Source organism: Camelus dromedarius, chromosome 11 (assembly GCF_036321535.1).
Source record: "Camelus dromedarius isolate mCamDro1 chromosome 11, mCamDro1.pat, whole genome shotgun sequence".
In the NCBI taxonomy this organism is placed as follows: Eukaryota; Metazoa; Chordata; class Mammalia; order Artiodactyla; family Camelidae; genus Camelus; species Camelus dromedarius.
The window spans coordinates 53,459,379-53,465,681 of NC_087446.1; positions in this window are offsets into that span (position 1 = coordinate 53,459,379).

Sequence of the window (6,303 nt, forward strand, 5' to 3'; positions counted from 1 at the left end):
CAGTCCCTATTGATGATTTTCAGTTTTTTGCTGTTACAAGTATTGCTGAAATGAGCATCTCATAATACATATATGACTCCACCTGTGAGAGTGTTATCTTCAGGGTAAATTTCTAGGAGTGGAATTGTTGGATCATATAGTTATTGATAAAGTACTCTTAAAGGTGCATGGATTTATATTCTTGCCAACAGTGTTAGGGAGTGCTTTGTCCAGTTGCTGAGATGGATGCTAAAGAGAGATAAAGATAACTAAAACATAGCCCTTTATGGGGCTGACAAACTCGTGGAGGCAACTGACACACACCAATAACATAATACAAGGTAATAGTGTTGCATGAGGGAGCCATGCTGTCTTCCGAGAGTAAAATGGAGAAGCACAGCCCGAAGGGCAGGGGCCTGTGCTTGAACCAGAACTACACCAAGAAGTGACCAGGCATTCATTCAGTGGCTCATAGACAGAGGGACCTCATACTTCAGAATCCCAAACCGGGGTGCAGTCTTGTGAGTATGAATGTATGTGGGGACAAACAGAATAAAATATTTTAGGTTGGGGGTGGCCTGGAAAAGCCAGGACACATGGTTATCAGTGTGTGAACTAACCTCGCCTTTTGGAGAAGGTCAGTAGAGTAATGAACTTGTTGCCCCTGGAAATTCTGCCATTTGACCTAACAAAACGAGAGTCTGTCTTGCCTGATCTACATGATTCATCCCACCTTGTCCCACCTGGAGAGGATTATATCCATATGGAAGCACACTTTATGGAAGACACAGGTGACCAAAATGATACATGGTTGCGGGTCACCTACTGATACAAGGAGCTCTGTTGTCACTATTTTAACTAGTCCAGAGTACCAGACCATATCGCTGGTAGCCGGAACAACCTGCTGTACAAGCAGTCAAGCTTGACCTCTGGTTGCTTTGGCCACCTGAGCAGCCTTTCCTTCCAACATGGAGGTACCTATTGTGTGCTGCGCAGTGTGCTGAGTTCTGAGGCGAAGATAAATGCTTCCTTCTCTTTCCTCAGCCACTTTGCGGGTGAGGGAAATAAAGCTCATAGCTCTTCCTCAGACTCCTGGAAGCGGTGTCTGTGGCTAGGCTGTGTGGGAGAGCAGGAAGACCCTGGACTTTTGAGACATACACTTGGATTTTAATTCTGGCTTCACAACTTGGCAGCTACGTGACCAACTAACCTTGGGCAAAAAACATAACACCTTTGAACCTCTTCTTGAATGGTTAAGTGGAGACAAGGATAACTACCTCACGGAGGGGTTCGGGGTTTGTCTAGCCAGGTGCTGCAGAACGATACCCTGGTGTCCAAGCTAACCTGTGACAAGTTAAATGTTCACTCACCTGACTCCTTTGCTTTACTGGCTCTCCTGCACTGTCTCCAGCCATACAGACCTAATTAACCAAGAAAACAATAACTCAGCCATCCTGTTCCTTCTGTAGCTTTTCTTCTCTGTGTGCATCTCCCCCCAGCGTGGTGAGCTCTGTGCCCTCTTGTCTGTCCTGACAGCTGTCAGGAGAGCACACCCCCTCCCCCATCTGCACTCTCTGGGTGGCGTAGGCCAGATGCTTATGGCACCAACCTGGGCAAACAGTCACCAGCGCAGCAGCTGCAGGAGCAAGTCTCCCAGGAGAGAGCCAGGGAACGTCATTTCCATACAGGTGCTGGGGGAGTTTTGTTACCTACTCTGCAACTCCTTACCAAGGGGAAATGCCATCTGAAGATTTGCCTGGGTGAGGAAGCCTCACCCACCATCAGCACAACTGTTCTCCAGCCCGCCCGCCCCTTCACTACCGTCAAAACAGCAGGAACAAATCCACCCACTCTGATTCCTCAGGGAAAAGTCAGGTCGCCTTTTTATGTCTCTCTTCAAGTTAACCCAGTTTGGCTTTCTCTGTAACTATATTTCAGATGAACCCATTTTCTGGTGCTGCTAGAACACGCAGGTTGAGAGACTGAGAAGATCTCTCAGACTCACCCCCTTGCCGACTCCAGGCAGGGCTGTGGTAAACTGCCGTCCCAGTAGGCAGGGCCTGCGTGCAACTGCAGCATCTCCCCACAAGCTGAAGTCCATGATGCTGTTCCCAGTGGGCATTCATCAAAATGACCATATGGCCCCCTTTTAATAGGCTGTTTACCAAAGGAACAAGACGAGGCCCCTCAGCAGCTTGGCATGGTAGCAAACTGCTGTCAATCTAGTCAACTCTTGGTCCAGATCTGTTCCTCCACTTAACTAGCCATGCGACATACCACAGGTTATGCAGAATTCCCTTGTTTGAAAATTTATTGAGGTTTTCTCACACTAGCTAGGATCCCCCACTAGAAGAAATGGCCTAGAACTGGGGGGGAAGGATATAGCTCAGTGGTAGAGGATGTACTTAGCATGCAGGAGGTCTGGGTTCAGTCCCCAGTACCTCCATATAAATAAACAAGTAAATTAATTTTTAAAAACCTAATTACCTTCCCCCTCAATAAAAAATAAATTAAAAAAAAAAAAAGAAATGGCCTAGAATGACAGCAGTGAGGGGTGGCCAAATATTGGAGGCCTCAAATTATTCCAAAACGTAGTGTTTGTTTTGGTGGAGGTGGCAAGCCTTCAGTGAGGCTTTGTGCTGAGCTCATTTCCGTGGTCCCAGCACCCAGGGCCAGGGCAAGGCTCAGGGGGACTTGCAGTAACAATCATAACTACTCACTAAGCTCATCTTATTCTCTCAACAATTCTCACAAGTGAAGGAACTGATCCTCTTTAAGAGCAACACCCGTCCCTGTCCCGGCCCAAGGTCATTTAGCCCATCAGCGACGGAGCTAGAAGTCAAACCCAGACTAGTTGGGCTTGAAAGCCTGAGATTTTCCCACCACACAACATGGCCTGAGAAGGAGAGATAGACCTGGGGACCTCCATAAATGAGGGTGGTGAGAGTGAGAAGAGGGGAGGGGCAGGGCCCCTCGAGTCTGTTCCTCGACAGCCACCTGTTCTCCCCCACTGCACACAGCAACTGACTCCGCCTGCGCTCAGGAGAGGGGGGAGCTTTTTCCATCTTTTGTGTCTCAAGCAGTTTTCTTGTTGCTTTGCTCTTCCCTTCTCTCTCCTTGTTCCTTTTGTAGATAATACTCCCACAGTCCTCCCACGGCAGCTTCAAAATGCAGCCTCCTGAGTTTCTTCTTGTTGACAATAGCTTTGAGCTATCATCTCTGAACAGGGCTCCTCCTCACCCTTCCCCTCCCTGTGACTTCTCACTGTGGCCACTGAGTCAAGAACTGGGGAAAGAGGAAAAGAAGAGGAGATTGTAATGAGACCAGTGCTCCCTGACCCTCTGTTCACTTTTCAGCTCCTCCCAACCTCCACTGTACTGTCTCCTGAACATGGACCCCTTCTGTGTTTGTGTGTGTGTGTGTGTGTGTGTGTGTGTGTGTGTGTGTGTTTGCATGCATGCGGGGTGGAAAGCAAGGAATTCATCAATTCATCGCTGCAAGCTGAGGGAACCTAGAAGCCAGGTCTGGCAGAAGACCTGAGGGACTAGGTAAAGTGAAAGGGAGGAGAGGGCTGAGATTCCATGCCTGGATACACTCATCTAGATGGAAAGGGCATCTTAAGTCAGGCCAGACTAAAGGAAAGGGTCAGTGGCTGCATTCCTACCCCATACACACTTTCACACAAATTCTTTGAAGAGCAAAAGGGAAAGGGGTTTAAAGCCCAAAACATTGCTGTTTCATTCTGAGATAGGAAGAGGGATCATAACATTCAATAAATGTTAGCATATTTTCTTCTGGAAGTGCGGACCAGGACACCAAAACAGTGACACAGGCACTGTCTCTGGAGCTGCTGGAGGGTGCAGTGCATCTTAGACAAGATATTTAACCTCTCTGCCTCAATGTTATCACCTGTAAATTGGGGATTATAACAATGACTACTTCATAGAGTTATGATGAAGAATAATGGGATAATCCAAGTAAAGCACTTTACACAGTGCTTTGGCACAAAGTTGATGCTCAATAAATGTCAGCATTGTAATATTTGGGGCACTGCACACATTCCTCTACCACCTGTCCACCCTGACCCAAGGTGTCTCGTCTAGCTTGATGTTCAAAACTAGCCCGGGCTGATGAGCTGGAAACCTGAAAGTCTGAACCGTTTGAGCTTACGAGGGTAACTCAAGGACCATCTGGATCCGATATACAACCCAGATGACCAGTCTTCATGAGTGTCACACAGCTAACCTGGGGTTGTTTCTGGGTCCTCAGAGTGGGAAACAGCAATGCTGGAGTGAGATGGACTCTGGACATAGAGTTGGGAGATTGTCAGGGTTGGAACCTTAGCCATTTATCACTTGGTTACCTTGAGCAAGTCTCTCTATCTCTGCCTCTGTACTCATTTGTGAGATGGAGTGCAAGTAGCATCTACCCTGCATATTTTACAGGGCTCTTATAAAATTCAAAATCAGATGATAATAAACATTTACATGATGCAAATGTTACACACTGTTCTAGATCCTTTACTCTTTTAATCCTCCTAACAACCCTCTGAGGTAGTTATTATTGTCTTCATTTCACAGAGGAGAAAATTGAGTCACAGAAGGAGAATCACAACAGCAAGTGGCAGAACTATATTCAAACCTAGTTAGGTAGCCTGGTTCTTAAGTTCGGTGCTTTCAACTATAGCCTCATCCTGTCTCTCAAAGTGAGCCCATTCCTAACGTGCACCCTCTCCTTAGCATTATGCTTGAACATTGCCTGGAGGGGCAAAAATGAGCCTTTGAGTGAGGGGTTACTGCGCGGCCCTGGATACTAGTGAGAGGGTGGGGGCGGGGGATAAGGCGCACAATCTGCAGAATCCTTAGGGTCATTCTTCCTGGGACTAGGATTCCAAGATTCAGAGGACAGGGAGAGGGGGACGCTTCCTCCCTTTCCTCCCCAAGCACTAGCTCATTTTAATACAGGTGCCTGGGGCTTTGGCCCCTGTTGGAGATGAGGGGTGGGTGGAGTGGGGGACACTCCTTTCTTTCCGATGCTGATGACTCTGGACGTGTCTCCTAGAGGGGTGGGAGTACTGAGCCTCCCGCATCACTTGTTCGGAAACAAATTGCTGTTTTGGCCCCGGCGGTTCCTCTGGGCGCGGGCGGTAGCCGCGCTCGCTGGCAAATCGTGGGAGGGAGGAGGAGCGGCGCTGGCAGCGCGAGGCTGGGGGGGACCGACGCAGAGCGGGAGACCAGAGAGAGACTGCCGCCTGGGGCGGGCTCCACACCGCCCACTGGCCCCTCCTCCCCACCCCCTCGCCGGAGTTTGGGGGGGAGGTCCCTGCAGCCATCGCTCCCCCTTAAGCGTAAAACCTAGTTCTCTATGACTGAAGGGGCTGAGGCAGGGGAGACTCGGTCCTCTCACACCTGCTCGCAAGGACCCACAAACACAAAATTAGGAAGTTTCCCCCAGCGTCTGATGTCTACCGTCCCCTGTATTTGCAATCTTAATCTCTAGCGCAGCCTGGGAGCTGCAAAGGATGACAAAAAGAGAAATATAAGGGCAAGACAAAGGATCTGGGGTGCCCCTCATTCACACACCTCTTTTCCACCTGCTGGGCACACACAGAGAGCGTCTAAACCTTACTTCCAGGACTACCCCCTCTCCAATTTCCTGACAGCTATAGCCTGCCCTGGCATCGCCTAGTGATTGCTTGATCCATTTTTCGGAGGGTCAAGTTGAGGCTAAAAAAGACTTGGATGCCCAGAAGCTGTGTTTAAACTCCCTCTTCCAAATCTCCTTTTAGACTTTCCCTTCCCCAACCTCTACAAACCACCGGCCTTCACCTCCGCCTGGTGGCCCAGCCCCCTTTCCCGTTAAATATTTCCTAGGGGAAAGCTTCTAAAACACGCACCCTCCGCTCAACCCCCGCCTGAGCTCTCCTCAGGTCCCTCCGGGGGAGGAGAGGCTGCCAGGCTCTCTGAGAACCCCCAATGCTGCAGAGAAAGACGCCTCGCCCCTGCGGCTGAGTCAGCCCGAGCAGGACCAGGCGCTCGCCCGTAGTTCTCCAAGGGGCGGGCGGGGCGGCTTGGGGCGGCTCGGGCGGCCTGCGGGGCGAGGGAAGCGGGGCGCCTCCTCCCTTGCCCCATCAAGGTCCCAAGGGGAGGGGGAATCCCTCGGCAGGAGGCCTGTCCCTTTAAGGAGGCGGCCCTGCCTGGGTGTGCCCCGTCTCCATGGTTACTCCGGTGCAGGCGGCGGGCGCCGGAGGAAGGGAGGGAGGCTGCGGCTTCTCCCCGACAGACGGAGGGAGCTGCGGGGATCCGGTGCTGAGCGGAGCCCGAG